Here is a 24325-nt window from a genome sequence, read left to right as displayed (position 1 = left end):
TACTGTATCCCTTGGACCTTCAAATCAACGATGAAACACAGAAATTGCATCGATATTGAATACAAAAAGCAAAATGTCGACTTATTTACAAGGGGAGAAACTCTTCTAATAGTTCGAACTTTGAGCCTTTCCTGGGACAGCAGTATTAGTTTCCGAAACACCATTGCAGGTTTACTGTATCCCTTGGACCTTCAAATCAACGATGAAACACAGAAATTGCATCGATATTGAATACAAAATGCAAAATGTCGACTTATTTATAAGAGGAGTAACTCTTCTAATAGTTCGTGCTTTGAGCCTTTCCTGGGACAGCAGTATTAGATTCCGATGCACCATTGCAGGTTTACTGTATCCCTTGGATCTTCAAAACAACTATGAAATACTGAAATTAAATCGATATTGAATACAAAAGGCAAAATGTCGACTTATTTTCAAGAGGAGTAACTTTTCTAATAGTTCGTGCTTTTAGCCCTTCCTGGGACAGTAGTATTAGATTCCGATGCACCATTTAGGTTTACTGTATCCCTTGTACCTTCAAATCAACGATGAAACACAGAAATTGCATCGATCTTCAATGCAAAAGGCAAAATGTCGACTTATTTATAAGAGGAGTAACTCTTCTAATAGTTCGTGCTTTGAGCCTTTCCTGGGACAGCAGTATTAGATTCCGATGCACCATTGCAGGTTTACTGTATCCCTTGGACCTTCAAATCAACGATGAAACACAGAAATTGCATCGATATAGAATACAAAAAGCAAATTGTCGACTTATTTACAAGGGGGGTAATTCTTCTAATATTTCGTGCTATGAGCCTTTCCTGGAACAGCAGTATTAGATTCCGATGCACCATTGCAGGTTTACTGTATCCCTTGGACCTTCAAATCAACGATGAAACACTGAAATTGCATCCATATTGAATACAAAAGGCAAAATGTCGACTTATTTACAAGAGGAGTAACTCTTCTAGTAGTTCGTGCTTTGAGCCTTTCCTGGGACAGCAGTATTAGATTCCGATGCACCATTGCAGGTTTACTGTATCCCTTGGACCTTCAAATCAACGATGAAAGACAGAAATTGCATCGATATTGAATACAAAAGTCAAAATGTCGACTTATTTACAAGAGGAGTAACTCTTCTAACAGTTCGTGCTTTGAGCCTTTCCTGGGACAGCAGTATTAGATTGCGATGCACCATTGCAGGTTTACTGTATCCCTTGGACCTTCAAATCAACGATGAAACACAGAAATTGCATCGATATTGAATACAAAAGGCAAAATGTCGACTTATTTACAAGAGGAGAAACTCTTCTAATAGTTCATGCTTTGAGCCTTTCCTGGGACAGCAGTATTAGATTCCGATGCACCATTGCAGGTTTACTGTATCCCTTGGACCTTCAAATCAACGACGAAACACAGAAATTGCATCGATATTGAATACAAAAAGCAAAATGTCGACATATTTAGAGGAGGAGTAACTCTTCTTATAGTTCGTGCTTTGAGCCTTGCCTGGGACAGCAGTATTAGATCCCGATGCACCATTGCAGGTTTACTGTATCCCTTGGACCTTCAAATCAACGATGAAACACAGAAATTGCATCGATATAGAGTACAAAAGGCAAAATGTCGACTTATTTACAAGAGGAGTAACTCTTCTAACAGTTCGTGCTTTGAGCCTTTCCTGGGACAGCAGTATTAGATTGCGATGCACCATTGCAGGTTTACTGTATCCCTTGGACCTTCAAATCAACGATGAAACACAGAAGTTGCATCGATATTGAATACAAAAGGCAAAATGTCGACTTATTTACAAGAGGAGAAACTCTTCTAATAGTTCATGCTTTGAGCCTTTCCTGGGACAGCAGTATTAGATTGCGATGCACCATTGCAGGTTTACTGTATCCCTTGGACCTTCAAATCAACGATGAAACACAGAAATTGCATCGATATTGAATACAAAAGGCAAAATGTCGACTTATTTACAGGAGGAGTAACCCTTCTTAAAGTTCGTGCTTTGAGCCTTTCCTGAAACAGCAGTATTAGATTCCGATGCACCATTGCAGGTTTACTGTATCCCTTGGACCTTCAAATCAACGATGAAACACAGAAATTGCATCGATATTGAATACAAAAGGCAAAATGTCGACTTATTTACAAGGGGGGTAACTCTTCTAATATTTCGTGCTTTGAGCCTTTCCTGGTACAGCAGTATTAGATTCCGATGCACCATTGCTGGTTTACTGTATCCCTTGGACCTTCAAATCAACGACGAAACACAATAATTGCATCGATATTGAATACAAAAGGCAAAATGTCGACTTATTTACAGGAGGAGTAACCCTTCTTAAAGTTCGTGCTTTGAGCCTTTCCTGAAACAGCAGTATTAGATTCCGATGCACCATTGCAGGTTTACTGTATCCCTTGGACCTTCAAATCAACGATGAACCACAGAAATTGCATCGATTTTGAATACAAAAGGCAAAATGTCGTCTTATTTACAAGAGGAGTAACTCTTCTAATAGTTCGTGATTTTAGCCTTTCCTGGGACAGCAGTATTAGATTCCGATGCACCATTGCAGGTTTACTGTATCCCTTGGACCTTCAAATCAACGATGAAACACAGAAATTGCATCGATATTGAATACAAAAAGCAAAATGTCGACTTATTTACAAATGGAGAAACTCTTCTAATAGTTCGTACTTTGAGCCTTTCCTGGGACAGCAGTATTAGTTTCCGAAACACCATTGCAGGTTTACTGTATCCCTTGGACCTTCAAATCAACGATGAAACACAGAAATTGCATCGATATTGAATACAGAATGCAAAATGTCGACTTATTTATAAGAGGAGTAACTCTTCTAATAGTTCGTGCTTTGAGCCTTTCCTGGGACAGCAGTATTAGATTCCGATGCACCATTGCAGGTTTACTGTATCCCTTGGATCTTCAAAACAACTATGAAATACTGAAATTAAATCGATATTGAATACAAAAGGCAAAATGTCGACTTATTTACAAGAGGAGTAACTTTTCTAATAGTTCGTGCTTTTAGCCCTTCCTGGGACAGTAGTATTAGATTCCGATGCACCATTTAGGTTTACTGTATCCCTTGTACCTTCAAATCAACGATGAAACACAGAAATTGCATCGATCTTCAATGCAAAAGGCAAAATGTCGACTTATTTATAAGAGGAGTAACTCTTCTAATAGTTCGTGCTTTGAGCCTTTCCTGGGACAGCAGTATTAGATTCCGATGCACCATTGCAGGTTTACTGTATCCCTTGGACCTTCAAATCAACGATGAAACACAGAAATTGCATCGATATAGAATACAAAAAGCAAATTGTCGACTTATTTACAAGGGGGGTAATTCTTCTAATATTTCGTGCTATGAGCCTTTCCTGGAACAGCAGTATTAGATTCCGATGCACCATTGCAGGTTTACTGTATCCCTTGGACCTTCAAATCAACGATGAAACACTGAAATTGCATCCATATTGAATACAAAAGGCAAAATGTCGACTTATTTACAAGAGGAGTAACTCTTCTAATAGTTCGTGCTTTGAGCCTTTCCTGGGACAGCAGTATTAGATTCCGATGCACCATTGCAGGTTTACTGTATCCCTTGGACCTTCAAATCAACGATGAAAGACAGAAATTGCATCGATATTGAATACAAAAGTCAAAATGTCGACTTATTTACAAGAGGAGGAACTCTTCTAACAGTTCGTGCTTTGAGCCTTTCCTGGGACAGCAGTATTAGATTGCGATGCACCATTGCAGGTTTACTGTATCCCTTGGACCTTCAAATCAACGATGAAACACAGAAATTGCATCGATATTGAATACAAAAGGCAAAATGTCGACTTATTTACAAGAGGAGAAACTCTTCTAATAGTTCATGCTTTGAGCCTTTCCTGGGACAGCAGTATTAGATTCCGATGCACCATTGCAGGTTTACTGTATCCCTTGGACCTTCAAATCAACGACGAAACACAGAAATTGCATCGATATTGAATACAAAAAGCAAAATGTCGACATATTTAGAGGAGGAGTAACTCTTCTTATAGTTCGTGCTTTGAGCCTTTCCTGGGACAGCAGTATTAGATCCCGATGCACCATTGCAGGTTTACTGTATCCCTTGGACCTTCAAATCAACGATGAAACACAGAAATTGCATCGATATAGAGTACAAAAGGCAAAATGTCGACTTATTTACAAGAGGAGTAACTCTTCTAACAGTTCGTGCTTTGAGCCTTTCCTGGGACAGCAGTATTAGATTGCGATGCACCATTGCAGGTTTACTGTATCCCTTGGACCTTCAAATCAACGATGAAACACAGAAGTTGCATCGATATTGAATACAAAAGGCAAAATGTCGACTTATTTACAAGAGGAGAAACTCTTCTAATAGTTCATGCTTTGAGCCTTTCCTGGGACAGCAGTATTAGATTGCGATAAACCATTGCAGGTTTACTGTATCCCTTGGACCTTCAAATCAACGATGAAACACAGAAATTGCATCGATATTGAATACAAAAGGCAAAATGTCGACTTATTTACAGGAGGAGTAACCCTTCTTAAAGTTCGTGCTTTGAGCCTTTCCTGAATCAGCAGTATTAGATTCCGATGCACCATTGCAGGTTTACTGTATCCCTTGGACCTTCAAATCAACGATGAAACACAGAAATTGCATCGATATTGAATACAAAAGGCAAAATGTCGACTTATTTACAAGGGTGGTAACTCTTCTAATATTTCGTGCTTTGAGCCTTTCCTGGTACAGCAGTATTAGATTCCGATGCACCATTGCTGGTTTACTGTATCCCTTGGACCTTCAAATCAACGACGAAACACAATAATTGCATCGATATTGAATACAAAAGGCAAAATGTCGACTTATTTACAGGAGGAGTGACTCTTCTTATAGTTCGTGATTTGAGCCTTTCCTGGGACAGCAGTATTAGATTCCGATGCAACATTGCAGGTTTACTGTATCCCTTGGACCTTCAAATCAACGATGAAACACAGAAATTGCATCGATATTGAATACAAAAAGCAAAATGTCGACTTATTTACAAGGGGAGTAACTCTTCCAATAGTTCGTACTTTGAGCCTTTCCTGGGACAGCAGTATTAGTTTCCGAAACAGCATTGCAGGTTTACTGTATCCCTTGGACCTTCAAATCAACGATGAAACACAGAAATTGCATCGATATTGAATACAAAAGGCAAAATGTCGACTTATTTATAAGAGGAGTAACTCTTCTAATAGTTCGTGCTTTGAGCCTTTCCTGGGACAGCAGTATTAGATTCCGATGCACCATTGCAGGTTTACTGTATCCCTTGGACCTTCAAATCAACGATGAAACACAGAAAATGCATCGATATTGAATACAAAAGGCAAAATGTTGACTTATTTACAAGGGGAGTAACTCTTCTAATAGTTTCTTACTTTGAGCTTTTCCTGGGACAGCAGTATTAGTTTCCGAAACACCATTGCAGGTTTACTGTATCCCTTGGACCTTCAAATCAACGATGAAACACAGAAATTGCATCAATATTGTATACAAAAGGCAAAATGTCGACTTATTTATAAGAGGAGTAACTCTTCTAATAGTTCGTGCTTTGAGCCTTTCCTGGGACAGCAGTATTAGATTCCGATGCACCATTGCAGGTTTACTGTATCCCTTGGACCTTCAACTCAACGATGAAACACAGAAATTGCATCGATATTGAATGCAAAAGGCAAAATGTCGACTTATTTACAAGAGGAGTAACTCTTCTAATAGTTCGTGCTTTTAGCCTTTCCTGGGACAGCAGTATTAGATTCCGATGCACCAATGCAGCTTTACTGTATCCCTTGGACCTCCAAATCAACGATGAAACACAGAAATTGCATCGATATTGAATACAAAAGGCAAAATGTCGACTTATTTACAAGAGGTGAAACTCTTCTAATAGTTCATGCTTTGAGCCTTTCCTGGGACAGCAGTATTAGATTCCGATGCACCATTGCAGGTTTACTGTATCCCTTGGACCTTCAAATCAACGACGAAACACAGAAATTGCATCGATATTGAATACAAGAAGCAAAATGTCGACTTATTTAGAGGAGGAGTAACTCTTCTTATAGTTCGTGCTTTGAGCCTTTCCTGGGACAGCAGTATTAGATCCCGATGCACCATTGCAGGTTTACTGTATCCCTTGGACCTTCAAATCAACGATGAAACACAGAAATTGCATCCATATAGAGTACAAAAGGCAAAATGTCGACTTATTTACAAGAGGAGTAACTCTTCTAACAGTTCGTGCTTTGAGCCTTTCCTGGGTCAGTAGTATTAGATTCCGATGCACCATTGCAGGTTTACTGCATCCCTTGGACCTTCAAATCAACGATGAAACACAGAAGTTGCATCGATATTGAATACAAAAGGCAAAATGTCGACTTATTTACAAGAGGAGAAACCCTTCTAATAGTTCATGCTTTGAGCCTTTCCTGGGACAGCAGTATTAGATTGCGATGCACCATTGCAGGTTTACTGTATCCCTTGGACCTTCAAATCAACGATGAAACACAGAAATTGCATCGATATTGAATACAAAAGGCAAAATGTCGACTTATTTACAGGAGGAGTAACCCTTCTTATTGTTCGTGCTTTGAGCCTTTCCTGAAACAGCAGTATTAGATTCCGATGCACCATTGCAGGTTTACTGTATCCCTTGGACCTTCAAATCAACGATGAAACACAGAAATTGCATCGATATTGAATACAAAAGGCAAAATGTCGACTTATTTACAAGGGGGGTAACTCTTCTAATATTTCGTGCTTTGAGCCTTTCCTGGTACAGCAGTATTAGATTCCGATGCACCATTGCAGGTTTACTGTATCCCTTGGACCTTCAAATCAACGACGAAACACAATAATTGCATCGATATTGAATACAAAAGGCAAAATGTCGACTTATTTACAGGAGGAGTAACTCTTCTTATAGTTCGTGCTTTGAGCCTTTCCTGGGACAGCAGTATTAGATTGCGATGCACCATTGCAGGTTTACTGTATCCCTTGGACCTTCAAATCAACGATGAAACACAGAAATTGCATCGATATTGAATACAAAAAGCAAAATTTCGACTTATTTACAACGGGAGTAACTCTTCTAATAGTTCGTACTTTGAGCCTTTCCTGGGACAGCAGTATTAGTTTCCGAAACAGCATTGCAGGTTTACTGTATCCCTTGGACCTTCAAATCAACGATGAAACACAGAAATTGCATCGATATTGAATACAAAAGGCAAAATGTCGACTTATTTACAAGGGGAGTTACTCTTCTAATAGTTTCTTACTTTGAGCCATTCCTGGGACAGCAGTATTAGTTTCCGAAACACCATTGCAGGTTTACTGTATCCCTTGGACCTTCAAATCAACGATGAAACACAGAAATTGCATCGATATTGTATACAAAAGGCAAAATGTCGACTTGTTTATAAGAGGAGTAACTCTTCTAATAGTTCGTGCTTTGAGCCTTTCCTGGGACAGCAGTATTAGATTCCGATGCACCATTGCAGGTTTACTGTATCCCTTGGACCTTCAACTCAACGATGAAACACAGAATTTGCATCGATATTGAATACAAAAGGCAAAATGTCGACTTATTTACAAGAGGAGTAACTATTCTAATAGTTCGTGCTTTTAGCCTTTCCTGGGACAGCAGTATTAGATTCCGATGCACCATTGCAGCTTTACTGTATCCCTTGGACCTTCAAATCAACGATGAAACACAGAAATTGCATCGATATTGAATACAAAAGGCAAAATGTCGACTTATTTACAAGGGGAGAAACTCTTCTAATAGTTCGTACTTTGAGACTTTCCTGGGACAGCAGTATTAGTTTCCGAAACACCATTGCAGGTTTACTGTATCCCTTGTACCTTCAAATCAACGATGAAACACAGAAATTGCATCGATATTGAATACAAAATGCAAAATGTCGACTTATTTATAAGAGGAGTAACTCTTCTAACAATTCGTGCTTTGAGCCTTTCCTGGGACAGCAGTATTAGATTCCGATGCACCATTGCAGGTTTACTGTATCCCTTGGATCTTCAAAACAACTATGAAATACTGAAATTAAATCGATATTGAATACAAAAGGGAAAATGTCGACTTATTTACAACAGGAGTAACTCTTCTAATAGTTCGTGCTTTTAGCCCTTCCTGGGACAGTAGTATTAGATTCCGATGCACCATTTAGGTTTACTGTATCCCTTGTACCTTCAAATCAACGATGAAACACAGAAATTGCATCGATCTTCAATGCAAAAGGCAAAATCTCGACTTATTTATAAGAGGAGTAACTCTTCTAATAGTTCGTGCTTTGAGCCTTTCCTGGGACAGCAGTATTAGATTCCGAAACACCATTGCAGGTTTACTGTATCACTTGGACCTTCAAATCAACGACGAAAGACAGAAATTGCATCGATATTGAATACAAAAGTCAAAATGTCGACTTATAAACAAGAGGAGTAACTCTTCTAACAGTTCGTGCTTTGAGCCTTTCCTGGGACAGCAGTATTAGATTCCGAAACACCATTGCAGGTTTACTGTATCCCTTGGACCTTCAATTCAACGATGAAACACAGAAATTGCATCGATATTGAATACAAAAGGCAAAATGTCGACCTATTTACAGGAGGAGTAACTCTTCTTATAGTTCGTGCTTTGAGCCTTTCCTGGGACAGCAGTATTAGATCCCGATGCACCATTGCAGGTTTACTGTATCCCTTGGACCTTCAAATCAAGGATGAAACACAGAAATTGCATCGATATAGAATACAAAAAGCAAAATGTCGACTTATTTACAAGGGGGGTAACTCTTCTAATATTTCGTGCTTTGAGCCTTTCCTGGTACAGCAGTATTAGATTCCGATGCACCATTGCAGGTTTACTGTATCCCTTGGACCTTCAAATCAACGATAAAATACTGAAATTGCATCGATATTGAATACAAAAGGCAAAATGTCGACTTATTTACAAGAGGAGTAACTCTTCTAATAGTTCGTGCTTTTAGCCCTTCCTGGGACAGTAGTATTAGATTCCGATGCACCATTTAGGTTTACTGTATCCCTTGTACCTTCAAATCAACGATGAAACACAGAAATTGCATCGATCTTCAATGCAAAAGGCAAAATGTCGACTTATTTATAAGAGGAGTAACTCTTCTAATAGTTCGTGCTTTGGGCCTTTCCTGGGACAGCAGTATTAGATTCCGATGCACCATTGCAGGTTTACTGTATCCCTTGGACCTTCAAAACAACTATGAAACACAGAAATTGTATCGATATTGAATACAAAAGGCAAAATGTCGACTTATTTACAAGGGGAGTAACTCTTCTAATAGTTCATGATTTGAGCCTTTCCTGGGACAGCAGTATTAGATTCCGAAACACCATTGCAGGTTTACTGTATCCCTTGGACCTTCAATTCAACGATGAAACACAGAAATTGCATCGATATTGATTACAAAAGGCAAAATGTCGACTTATTTATAAGAGGAGTAACTCTTCTAATAGTTCGTGCTTTGAGCCTTTCCTGGGACAGCAGTATTAGATTCCGATGCACCATTGCAGGTTTACTGTATCCCTTGGACCTTCAACTCAACGATGAACCACAGAAATTGCATCGATTTTGAATACAAAAGGCAAAATGTCGACTTATTTACAAGAGGAGTAACTCTTCTAATAGTTCGCTATTTTAGCCTTTCCTGGGACAGCAGTATTAGATTCCGATGCACCATTGCAGCTTTACTGTATCCCTTGGACCTTCAAATCAACGATGAAACACAGAAATTGCATCGATATTGAATACAAAAAGCAAAATGTCGACTTATTTACAAAAGGAGAAACTCTTCTAATAGTTCGAACTTTGAGCCTTTCCTGGGACAGCAGTATTAGTTTCCGAAACACCATTGCAGGTTTACTGTATCCCTTGGACCTTCAAATCAACGATGAAACACAGAAATTGCATCGATATTGAATACAAAATGCAAAATGTCGACTTATTTATAAGAGGAGTAACTCTTCTAAGAATTCGTGCTTTGAGCCTTTCCTGGGACAGCAGTATTAGATTCCGATGCACCATTGCAGGTTTACTGTATCCCTTGGATCTTCAAAACAACTATGAAATACTGAAATTAAATCGATATTGAATACAAAAGGCAAAATGTCGACTTATTTACAAGAGGAGTAACTTTTCTAATAGTTCGTGCTTTTAGCCCTTCCTGGGACAGTAGTATTAGATTCCGATGCACCATTTAGGTTTACTGTATCCCTTGTACCTTCAAATCAACGATGAAACACAGAAATTGCATCGATCTTCAATGCAAAAGGCAAAATGTCGACTTATTTATAAGAGGAGTAACTCTTCTAATAGTTCGTGCTTTGAGCCTTTCCTGGGACAGCAGTATTAGATTCCGATGCACCATTGCAGGTTTACTGTATCCCTTGGACCTTCAAATCAACGATGAAACACAGAAATTGCATCGATATAGAATACAAAAAGCAAATTGTCGACTTATTTACAAGGGGGGTAATTCTTCTAATATTTCGTGCTATGAGCCTTTCCTGGAACAGCAGTATTAGATTCCGATGCACCATTGCAGGTTTACTGTATCCCTTGGACCTTCAAATCAACGATGAAACACAGAAATTGCATCGATATTGAATACAAAATGCAAAATGTCGACTTATTTATAAGAGGAGTAACTCTTCTAATAGTTCGTGCTTTGATCCTTTCCTGGGACAGCAGTATTAGATTGCGAAACACCATTGCAGGTTTACTGTATCCCTTGGACCTTCAAATCAACGATGAAAGACAGAAATTGCATCGATATTGAATACAAAAGTCAAAATGTCGACTTATTTACAAGAGGAGTAACTCTTCTAACAGTTCGTGCTTTGAGCCTTTCCTGGGACAGCAGTATTAGATTGCGATGCACCATTGCAGGTTTACTGTATCCCTTGGACCTTCAAATCAACGATGAAACACAGAAATTGCATCGATATTGAATACAAAAGGCAAAATGTCGACTTATTTACAAGACGAGAAACTCTTCTAATAGTTCATGCTTTGAGCCTTTCCTGGGACAGCAGTATTAGATTCCGATGCACCATTGCAGGTTTACTGTATCCCTTGGACCTTCAAATCAACGACGAAACACAGAAATTGCATCGATATTGAATACAAAAGGCAAAATGTCGACCTATTTACAGGAGGAGTAACTCTTCTTATAGTTCGTGCTTTGAGCCTTTCCTGGGACAGCAGTATTAGATCCCGATGCACCATTGCAGGTTTACTGTATCCCTTGGACCTTCAAATCAACGATGAAACACAGAAATTGCATCGATATAGAATACAAAAGGCAAAATGTCGACTTATTTACAAGAGGAGTAACTCTTCTAACAGTTCGTGCTTTGAGCCTTTCCTGGGACAGCAGTATTAGATTGCGATGCACCATTGCAGGTTTACTGTATCCCTTGGACCTTCAAATCAACGATGAAACACAGAAGTTGCATCGATATTGAATACAAAATGCAAAATGTCGACTTATTTACAAGAGGAGAAACTCTTCTAACGGTTCATGCTTTGAGCCTTTCCTGGGACAGCAGTATTAGATTGCGATGCACCATTGCAGGTTTACTGTATCCCTTGGATCTTCAAAACAACTATGAAATACTGAAATTGCATCGATATTGAATACTAAAGGCAAAATGTCGACTTATTTACAAGAGGAGTAACTCTTCTAATAGTTCGTGCTTTTAGCCCTTCCTGGGACAGTAGTATTAGATTCCGATGCACCATTTAGGTTTACTGTATCCCTTGTACCTTCAAATCAACGATGAAACACAGAAATTGCATCGATCTTCAATGCAAAAGGCAAAATGTCGACTTATTGATAAGTGTCGTAACTCTTCTAATAGTTCGTGCTTTGAGCCTTTCCTGGGACAGCAGTATTAGATTCCGATGCACCATTGCAGGTTTACTGTATCCCTTGGACCTTCAAAACAACTATGAAACACAGAAATTGTATCGATATTGAATACAAAAGGCAAAATGTCGACTTATTTACAAGGGGAGTAACTCTTCTAATAGTTCGTGCTTTGAGCCTTTCCTGGGACAGCAGTATTAGATTCCGATGCACCATTACAGGTTTACTGTATCCCTTGGACCTTCAACTCAACGATGAAACACAGAAATTGCATCGATATTGAATACAAAAGGCAAAATGTCGACTTATTTACAAGGGGAGAAACTCTTCTAATAGTTCGTACTTTGAGCCTTTCCTGGGACAGCAGTATTAGTTTCCGAAACACCATTGCAGGTTTACTGTATCCCTCGGACCTTCAAATCAACGATGAAACACAGAAATTGCATCGATATTGAATACAAAATGCAAAATGTCGACTTATTTATAAGAGGAGTAACTCTTCTAATAATTCGTGCTTTGAGCCTTTCCTGGGACAGCAGTATTAGATTCCGATGCACCATTGCAGGTTTACTGTATCCCTTGGATCTTCAAAACAACTATGAAATACTGAAATTGCATCGATATTGAATACAAAAGGCAAAATGTCGACTTATTTACAAGAGGAGTAACTCTTCTAATAGTTCGTGCTTTTAGCCCTTCCTGGGACAGTAGTATTAGATTCCGATGCACCATTTAGGTTTACTGTGTCCCTTGTACCTTCAAATCAACGATGAAACACAGAAATTGCATCGATCTTCAATGCAAAAAGCAAAATGTCGACTTATTTATAAGAGGAGTAACTCTTCTAATAGTTCGTGCTTTGAGCCTTTCCTGGGACAGCAGTATTAGATTGCGATGCACCATTGCAGGTTTACTGTATCCCTTGGACCTTCAAATCAACGATGAAACACAGAAATTGCATCGATATAGAATACAAAAAGCAAAATGTCGACTTATTTACAAGGGGGGTAATTCTTCTAATATTTCGTGCTTTGAGCCTTTCCTGGTACAGCAGTATTAGATTCCAATGCACCATTGCAGGTTTACTGTATCCCTTGGACCTTCAAATCAACGATGAAACACAGAAATTGCATCGATATTGAATACAAAATGCAAAATGTCGACTTATTTATAAGAGGAGTAACTCTTCTAATAATTCGTGCTTTTAGTCTTTCCTGGGACCGCAGTATTAGATTCCGATGCACCCTTGCAGGTTTACTGTATCCCTTGGACCTTCCAATCAATGATGAAACACAGAAATTGCATCGATATTGAATACAAAAGGCAAAATGTCAACTTATTTACAAGGGTAGTAACTCTTCTAATAGTTCGTGCTTTGAGCCTTTCCTGGGACAGCAGTATTAGATTCCGAAACACCATTGCAGGTTTACTGTATCCCTTGGACCTTCAAATCAACGATGAATCACAGAGATTGCATCGATATTGAATACAAAAGGCAAAATGTCGACTTATTTATAAGAGGAGTAACTTTTCTAATAGTTTGTGCTTTGAGCCTTTCCTGGGACAGCAGTATTAGATTCCAATGCACCATTGCAGGTTTACTGTATCCCTTGGCCCTTCAAAACAACTATGCATAACTGAAATTGCATCGATATTGAATACAAAAGGCAAAATATCGACTTTTTGACAAGAGGAGTAACTCTTCTAATAGTTCGTGCTTTTAGCATTTCCTGGGTCAGTAGTATTAGATTCCGATGCACCCTTGCAGGTTTACTGTATCCCTTGGACCTTCCAATCAATGATGAAACACAGAAATTGCATCGATATTGAATACAAAAGGCAAAATGTCAACTTATTTACAAGGGTAGTAACTCTTCTAATAGTTCGTGCTTTGAGCCTTTCCTGGGACAGCAGTATTAGATTCCGAAACACCATTGCAGGTTTACTGTATCCCTTGGACCTTCAAATCAACGATGAATCACAGAGATTGCATCGATATTGAATACAAAAGGCAAAATGTCGACTTATTTATAAGAGGAGTAACTTTTCTAATAGTTTGTGCTTTGAGCCTTTCCTGGGACAGCAGTATTAGATTCCAATGCACCATTGCAGGTTTACTGTATCCCTTGGCCCTTCAAAACAACTATGCATAACTGAAATTGCATCGATATTGAATACAAAAGGCAAAATATCGACTTTTTTACAAGAGGAGTAACTCTTCTAATAGTTCGTGCTTTTAGCATTTCCTGGGTCAGTAGTATTAGATTCCGATGCACCATTGCAGGTTTACTGTATCCCTTGGACCTTCAAATCAACGATGAAACACAGAAATTGCATCGATATAGAATACAAAAGGCAAAATGTCGACTTATTTACAAGAGGAGTAACTCTTCTAACAGTTCGTGCTTTGAGCCTTTCCTGGGACAGCAGTATTAGATTGCGATGCACCATTGCAGGTTTACTGTATCCCTTGGACCTTCAAATCAACGATGAAACACAGAAGTTGCATCGATATTGAATACAAAATGCAAAATGTCGACTTATTTACAAGAGGAGAAACTCTTCTAACGGTTCATGCTTTGAGCCTTTCCTGGGAGAGCAGTATTAGATTGCGATGCACCATTGCAGGTTTACTGTATCCCTTGGATCTTCAAAACAACTATGAAATACTGAAATTGCATCGATATTGAATACTAAAGGCAAAATGTCGACTAATTTACAAGAGGAGTAACTCTTCTAATAGTTCGTGCTTTTAGCCCTTCCTGGGACAGTAGTATTAGATTCCGATGCACCATTTAGGTTTACTGTATCCCTTGTACCTTCAAATCAACGATGAAACACAGAAATTGCATCGATCTTCAATGCAAAAGGCAAAATGTCGACTTATTTATAAGTGTCGTAACTCTTCTAATAGTTCGTGCTTTGAGCCTTTCCTGGGACAGCAGTATTAGATTCCGATGCACCATTGCAGGTTTACTGTATCCCTTGGACCTTCAAAACAACTATGAAACACAGAAATTGTATCGATATTGAATACAAAAGGCAAAATGTCGACTTATTTACAAGGGGAGAAACTCTTCTAATAGTTCGTACTTTGAGCCTTTCCTGGGACAGCAGTATTAGTTTCCGAAACACCATTGCAGGTTTACTGTATCCCTCGGACCTTCAAATCAACGATGAAACACAGAAATTGCATCGATATTGAATACAAAATGCAAAATGTCGACTTATTTATAAGAGGAGTAACTCTTCTAATAATTCGTGCTTTGAGCCTTTCCTGGGACAGCAGTATTAGATTCCGATGCACCATTGCAGGTTTACTGTATCCCTTGGATCTTCAAAACAACTATGAAATACTGAAATTGCATCGATATTGAATACAAAAGGCAAAATGTCGACTTATTTACAAGAGGAGTAACTCTTCTAATAGTTCGTGCTTTTAGCCCTTCCTGGGACAGTAGTATTAGATTCCGATGCACCATTTAGGTTTACTGTGTCCCTTGTACCTTCAAATCAACGATGAAACACAGAAATTGCATCGATCTTCAATGCAAAAAGCAAAATGTCGACTTATTTATAAGAGGAGTAACTCTTCTAATAGTTCGTGCTTTGAGCCTTTCCTGGGACAGCAGTATTAGATTGCGATGCACCATTGCAGGTTTACTGTATCCCTTGGACCTTGAAATCAACGATGAAACACAGAAATTGCATCGATATAGAATACAAAAAGCAAAATGTCGACTTATTTACAAGGGGGGTAATTCTTCTAATATTTCGTGCTTTGAGCCTTTCCTGGTACAGCAGTATTAGATTCCAATGCACCATTGCAGGTTTACTGTATCCCTTGGACCTTCAAATCAACGATGAAACACAGAAATTGCATCGATATTGAATACAAAAAGCAAAATGTCGACTTATTTACAAGGGGGGTAATTCTTCTAATATTTCGTGCTTTGAGCCTTTCCTGGGACAGCAGTATTAGATTGCGATGCACCATTGCAGGTTTACTGTATCCCTTGGATCTTCAAAACAACTATGAAATACTGAAATTGCATCGATATTGAATACTAAAGGCAAAATGTCGACTTATTTACAAGAGGAGTAACTCTTCTAATAGTTCGTGCTTTTAGCCCTTCCTGGGACAGTAGTATTAGATTCCGATGCACCATTTAGGTTTACTGTATCCCTTGTACCTTCAAATCAACGATGAAACACAGAAATTGCATCGATCTTCAATGCAAAAGGCAAAATGTCGACTTATTTATAAGTGTCGTAACTCTTCTAATAGTTCGTGCTTTGAGCCTTTCCTGGGACAGCAGTATTAGATTCCGATGCACCATTGCAGGTTTACTGTATCCCTTGGACCTTCAAAACAACTATGAAACACAGAAATTGTATCGATATTGAATACAAAAGGCAAAATGTCGACTTATTTACAAGGGGAGTAACTCTTCTAATAGTTCGTGCTTTGAGCCTTTCCTGGGACAGCAGTATTAGCTTCCGATGCACCATTACAGGTTTACTGTATCCCTTGGACCTTCAACTCAACGATGAAACACAGAAATTGCATCGATATTGAATACAAAAGGCAAAATGTCGACTTATTTACAAGGGGAGAAACTCTTCTAATAGTTCGTACTTTGAGCCTTTCCTGGGACAGCAGTATTAGTTTCCGAAACACCATTGCAGGTTTACTGTAACCCTCGGACCTTCAAATCAACGATGAAACACAGAAATTGCATCGATATTGAATACAAAATGCAAAATGTCGACTTATTTATAAGAGGAGTAACTCTTCTAATAATTCGTGCTTTGAGCCTTTCCTGGGACAGCAGTATTAGATTCCGATGCACCATTGCAGGTTTACTGTATCCCTTGGATCTTCAAAACAACTATGAAATACTGAAATTGCATCGATATTGAATACAAAAGGCAAAATGTCGACTTATTTACAAGAGGAGTAACTCTTCTAATAGTTCGTGCTTTTAGCCCTTCCTGGGACAGTAGTATTAGATTCCGATGCACCATTTAGGTTTACTGTGTCCCTTGTACCTTCAAATCAACGATGAAACACAGAAATTGCATCGATCTTCAATGCAAAAAGCAAAATGTCGACTTATTTATAAGAGGAGTAACTCTTCTAATAGTTCGTGCTTTGAGCCTTTCCTGGGACAGCAGTATTAGATTGCGATGCACCATTGCAGGTTTACTGTATCCCTTGGACCTTGAAATCAACGATGAAACACAGAAATTGCATCGATATAGAATACAAAAAGCAAAATGTCGACTTATTTACAAGGGGGGTAATTCTTCTAATATTTCGTGCTTTGAGCCTTTCCTGGTACAGCAGTATTAGATTCCAATGCACCATTGCAGGTTTACTGTATCCCTTGGACCTTCAAATCAACGATGAAACACAGAAATTGCATCGATATTGAATACAAAATGCAAAATGTCGACTTATTTATAAGAGGAGTAACTCTTCTAATAATTCGTGCTTTTAGTCTTTCCTGGGACCGCAGTATTAGATTCCGATGCACCCTTGCAGGTTTACTGTATCCCTTGGACCTTCCAATCAATGATGAAACACAGAAATTGCATCGATATTGAATACAAAAGGCAAAATGTCGACTTATTTATAAGAGGAGTAACTTTTCTAATAGTTTGTGCTTTGAGCCTTTCCTGGGACAGCAGTATTAGATTCCAATGCACCATTGCAGGTTTACTGTATCCCTTGGCCCTTCAAAACAACTATGCATAACTGAAATTGCATCGATATTGAATACAAAAGGCAAAATATCGACTTTTTTACAAGAGGAGTAACTCTTCTAATAGTTCGTGCTTTTAGCATTTCCTGGGTCAGTAGTATTAGATTCCGATGCACCATTGCAGGTTTACTGTATCCCTTGGACCTTCAAATCAACGATGAAACACTGAAATTGCATCGATATTGAATACAAAAGGCAAAATGTCGACTTATTTACAAGAGGAGTAACTCTTCTAATAGTTCGTGCTTTGAGCCTTTCCTGGGACAGCAGTATTAGATTCCGATGCACCATTGCAAGTTTACTGTATCCCTTGGACCTTCAAATCAACGATGAAACACAGAAATTGTATCGATATTGAATACAAAAGTCAAAATGTCGACTTATTTACAAGAGGAGTAACTCTTCTAACAGTTCGTGCTTTGAGCCTTTCCTGGGACAGCAGTATTAGATTCCGATGCACCATTGCAAGTTTACTGTATCCCTTGGACCTTCAAATCAACGATGAAACACAGAAATTGTATCGATATTGAATACAAAAGTCAAAATGTCGACTTATTTACAAGAGGAGTAACTCTTCTAACAGTTCGTGCTTTGAGCCTTTCCTGGGACAGCAGTATTAGATTCCGATGCACCATTGCAGGTTTACTGTATCCCTTGGACCTTCAAATCAACGACGAAACACAGAAATTGCATCGATATTGAATACAAAAGGCAAAATGTCGACTTATTTACAGGAGGTGTAACTCTTCTTATGGTTCGTGTTTTTGAGCCTTTCCTGGGACAGCAGTATTAGATCCCGATGCACCATTGCAGGTTTACTGTATCCCTTGGACCTTCAAATCAACGATGAAACACAGAAATTGCATCGATATAGAGTACAAAAGGCAAAATGTCGACTTATTTACAAGAGGAGTAACTCTTCTAACAGTTCGTGCTTTGAGCCTTTCCTGGGACAGCAGTATTAGATTGCGATGCACCATTGCAGGTTTACTGTATCCCTTGGACCTTCAAATCAACGATGAAACACAGAAATTGCATCGATATTGAATACAAAAGGCAAAATGTCGACTTATTTACAGGAGGAGTAACTGTTCTTATAGTTCGTGCTTTGAGCCTTTCCTGGGACAGCAGTATTAGATTCCGAAACACCATTGCAGGTTTACTGTATCCCTTGGACCTTCAAATCAACGATGAATCACAGAGATTGCATCGATATTGAATACAAAAGGCAAAATGTCGACTTATTTATAAGAGGAGTAACTTTTCTAATAGTTTGTGCTTTGAGCCTTTCCTGGGACAGCAGTATTAGATTCCAATGCACCATTGCAGGTTTACTGTATCCCTTGGCCCTTCAAAACAACTATGCATAACTGAAATTGCATCGATATTGAATACAAAAGGCAAAATATCGACTTTTTGACAAGAGGAGTAACTCTTCTAATAGTTCGTGCTTTTAGCATTTCCTGGGTCAGTAGTATTAGATTCCGATGCACCCTTGCAGGTTTACTGTATCCCTTGGACCTTCCAATCAATGATGAAACACAGAAATTGCATCGATATTGAATACAAAAGGCAAAATGTCAACTTATTTACAAGGGTAGTAACTCTTCTAATAGTTCGTGCTTTGAGCCTTTCCTGGGACAGCAGTATTAGATTCCGAAACACCATTGCAGGTTTACTGTATCCCTTGGACCTTCAAATCAACGATGAATCACAGAGATTGCATCGATATTGAATACAAAAGGCAAAATGTCGACTTATTTATAAGAGGAGTAACTTTTCTAATAGTTTGTGCTTTGAGCCTTTCCTGGGACAGCAGTATTAGATTCCAATGCACCATTGCAGGTTTACTGTATCCCTTGGCCCTTCAAAACAACTATGCATAACTGAAATTGCATCGATATTGAATACAAAAGGCAAAATATCGACTTTTTTACAAGAGGAGTAACTCTTCTAATAGTTCGTGCTTTTAGCATTTCCTGGGTCAGTAGTATTAGATTCCGATGCACCATTGCAGGTTTACTGTATCCCTTGGACCTTCAAATCAACGATGAAACACTGAAATTGCATCGATATTGAATACAAAAGGCAAAATGTCGACTTATTTACAAGAGGAGTAACTCTTCTAATAGTTCGTGCTTTGAGCCTTTCCTGGGACAGCAGTATTAGATTCCGATGCACCATTGCAAGTTTACTGTATCCCTTGGACCTTCAAATCAACGATGAAACACAGAAATTGTATCGATATTGAATACAAAAGTCAAAATGTCGACTTATTTACAAGAGGAGTAACTCTTCTAACAGTTCGTGCTTTGAGCCTTTCCTGGGACAGCAGTATTAGATTCCGATGCACCATTGCAAGTTTACTGTATCCCTTGGACCTTCAAATCAACGATGAAACACAGAAATTGTATCGATATTGAATACAAAAGTCAAAATGTCGACTTATTTACAAGAGGAGTAACTCTTCTAACAGTTCGTGCTTTGAGCCTTTCCTGGGACAGCAGTATTAGATTCCGATGCACCATTGCAGGTTTACTGTATCCCTTGGACCTTCAAATCAACGACGAAACACAGAAATTGCATCGATATTGAATACAAAAGGCAAAATGTCGACTTATTTACAGGAGGTGTAACTCTTCTTATGGTTCGTGTTTTTGAGCCTTTCCTGGGACAGCAGTATTAGATCCCGATGCACCATTGCAGGTTTACTGTATCCTTTGGACCTTCAAATCAACGATGAAACACAGAAATTGCATCGATATAGAGTACAAAAGGCAAAATGTCGACTTATTTACAAGAGGAGTAACTCTTCTAACAGTTCGTGCTTTGAGCCTTTCCTGGGACAGCAGTATTAGATTGCGATGCACCATTGCAGGTTTACTGTATCCCTTGGACCTTCAAATCAACGATGAAACACAGAAATTGCATCGATATTGAATACAAAAGGCAAAATGTCGACTTATTTACAGGAGGAGTAACTGTTCTTATAGTTCGTGCTTTGAGCCTTTCCTGGGACAGCAGTATTAGATTCCGAAACACCATTGCAGGTTTACTGTATCCCTTGGACCTTCAAATCAACGATGAATCACAGAGATTGCATCGATATTGAATACAAAAGGCAAAATGTCGACTTATTTATAAGAGGAGTAACTTTTCTAATAGTTTGTGCTTTGAGCCTTTCCTGGGACAGCAGTATTAGATTCCAATGCACCATTGCAGGTTTACTGTATCCCTTGGCCCTTCAAAACAACTATGCATAACTGAAATTGCATCGATATTGAATACAAAAGGCAAAATATCGACTTTTTGACAAGAGGAGTAACTCTTCTAATAGTTCGTGCTTTTAGCATTTCCTGGGTCAGTAGTATTAGATTCCGATGCACCCTTGCAGGTTTACTGTATCCCTTGGACCTTCCAATCAATGATGAAACACAGAAATTGCATCGATATTGAATACAAAAGGCAAAATGTCAACTTATTTACAAGGGTAGTAACTCTTCTAATAGTTCGTGCTTTGAGCCTTTCCTGGGACAGCAGTATTAGATTCCGAAACACCATTGCAGGTTTACTGTATCCCTTGGACCTTCAAATCAACGATGAATCACAGAGATTGCATCGATATTGAATACAAAAGGCAAAATGTCGACTTATTTATAAGAGGAGTAACTTTTCTAATAGTTTGTGCTTTGAGCCTTTCCTGGGACAGCAGTATTAGATTCCAATGCACCATTGCAGGTTTACTGTATCCCTTGGCCCTTCAAAACAACTATGCATAACTGAAATTGCATCGATATTGAATACAAAAGGCAAAATATCGACTTTTTTACAAGAGGAGTAACTCTTCTAATAGTTCGTGCTTTTAGCATTTCCTGGGTCAGTAGTATTAGATTCCGATGCACCATTGCAGGTTTACTGTATCCCTTGGACCTTCAAATCAACGATGAAACACAGAAATTGCATCGATATAGAATACAAAAGGCAAAATGTCGACTTATTTACAAGAGGAGTAACTCTTCTAACAGTTCGTGCTTTGAGCCTTTCCTGGGACAGCAGTATTAGATTGCGATGCACCATTGCAGGTTTACTGTATCCCTTGGACCTTCAAATCAACGATGAAACACAGAAGTTGCATCGATATTGAATACAAAATGCAAAATGTCGACTTATTTACAAGAGGAGAAACTCTTCTAACGGTTCATGCTTTGAGCCTTTCCTGGGACAGCAGTATTAGATTGCGATGCACCATTGCAGGTTTACTGTATCCCTTGGATCTTCAAAACAACTATGAAATACTGAAATTGCATCGATATTGAATACTAAAGGCAAAATGTCGACTTATTTACAAGAGGAGTAACTCTTCTAATAGTTCGTGCTTTTAGCCCTTCCTGGGACAGTAGTATTAGATTCCGATGCACCATTTAGGTTTACTGTATCCCTTGTACCTTCAAATCAACGATGAAACACAGAAATTGCATCGATCTTCAATGCAAAAGGCAAAATGTCGACTTATTTATAAGTGTCGTAACTCTTCTAATAGTTCGTGCTTTGAGCCTTTCCTGGGACAGCAGTATTAGATTCCGATGCACCATTGCAGGTTTACTGTATCCCTTGGACCTTCAAAACAACTATGAAACACAGAAATTGTATCGATATTGAATACAAAAGGCAAAATGTCGACTTATTTACAAGGGGAGAAACTCTTCTAATAGTTCGTACTTTGAGCCTTTCCTGGGACAGCAGTATTAGTTTCCGAAACACCATTGCAGGTTTACTGTATCCCTCGGACCTTCAAATCAACGATGAAACACAGAAATTGCATCGATATTGAATACAAAATGCAAAATGTCGACTTATTTATAAGAGGAGTAACTCTTCTAATAATTCGTGCTTTGAGCCTTTCCTGGGACAGCAGTATTAGATTCCGATGCACCATTGCAGGTTTACTGTATCCCTTGGATCTTCAAAACAACTATGAAATACTGAAATTGCATCGATATTGAATACAAAAGGCAAAATGTCGACTTATTTACAAGAGGAGTAACTCTTCTAATAGTTCGTGCTTTTAGCCCTTCCTGGGACAGTAGTATTAGATTCCGATGCACCATTTAGGTTTACTGTGTCCCTTGTACCTTCAAATCAACGATGAAACACAGAAATTGCATCGATCTTCAATGCAAAAAGCAAAATGTCGACTTATTTATAAGAGGAGTAACTCTTCTAATAGTTCGTGCTTTGAGCCTTTCCTGGGACAGCAGTATTAGATTGCGATGCACCATTGCAGGTTTACTGTATCCCTTGGACCTTGAAATCAACGATGAAACACAGAAATTGCATCGATATAGAATACAAAAAGCAAAATGTCGACTTATTTACAAGGGGGGTAATTCTTCTAATATTTCGTGCTTTGAGCCTTTCCTGGTACAGCAGTATTAGATTCCAATGCACCATTGCAGGTTTACTGTATCCCTTGGACCTTCAAATCAACGATGAAACACAGAAATTGCATCGATATTGAATACAAAAAGCAAAATGTCGACTTATTTACAAGGGGGGTAATTCTTCTAATATTTCGTGCTTTGAGCCTTTCCTGGGACAGCAGTATTAGATTGCGATGCACCATTGCAGGTTTACTGTATCCCTTGGATCTTCAAAACAACTATGAAATACTGAAATTGCATCGATATTGAATACTAAAGGCAAAATGTCGACTTATTTACAAGAGGAGTAACTCTTCTAATAGTTCGTGCTTTTAGCCCTTCCTGGGACAGTAGTATTAGATTCCGATGCACCATTTAGGTTTACTGTATCCCTTGTACCTTCAAATCAACGATGAAACACAGAAATTGCATCGATCTTCAATGCAAAAGGCAAAATGTCGACTTATTTATAAGTGTCGTAACTCTTCTAATAGTTCGTGCTTTGAGCCTTTCCTGGGACAGCAGTATTAGATTCCGATGCACCATTGCAGGTTTACTGTATCCCTTGGACCTTCAAAACAACTATGAAACACAGAAATTGTATCGATATTGAATACAAAAGGCAAAATGTCGACTTATTTACAAGGGGAGTAACTCTTCTAATAGTTCGTGCTTTGAGCCTTTCCTGGGACAGCAGTATTAGATTCCGATGCACCATTACAGGTTTACTGTATCCCTTGGACCTTCAACTCAACGATGAAACACAGAAATTGCATCGATATTGAATACAAAAGGCAAAATGTCGACTTATTTACAAGGGGAGAAACTCTTCTAATAGTTCGTACTTTGAGCCTTTCCTGGGACAGCAGTATTAGTTTCCGAAACACCATTGCAGGTTTACTGTATCCCTCGGACCTTCAAATCAACGATGAAACACAGAAATTGCATCGATATTGAATACAAAATGCAAAATGTCGACTTATTTATAAGAGGAGTAACTCTTCTAATAATTCGTGCTTTGAGCCTTTCCTGGGACAGCAGTATTAGATTCCGATGCACCATTGCAGGTTTACTGTATCCCTTGGATCTTCAAAACAACTATGAAATACTGAAATTGCATCGATATTGAATACAAAAGGCAAAATGTCGACTT

This window comes from Schistocerca cancellata, chromosome 4, assembly GCF_023864275.1.
Source record: "Schistocerca cancellata isolate TAMUIC-IGC-003103 chromosome 4, iqSchCanc2.1, whole genome shotgun sequence".
NCBI lineage: Eukaryota > Metazoa > Arthropoda > Insecta > Orthoptera > Acrididae > Schistocerca > Schistocerca cancellata.
The sequence above is the reverse complement of the archived record's forward strand: the minus strand, read 5'-3'. Positions refer to the sequence as shown.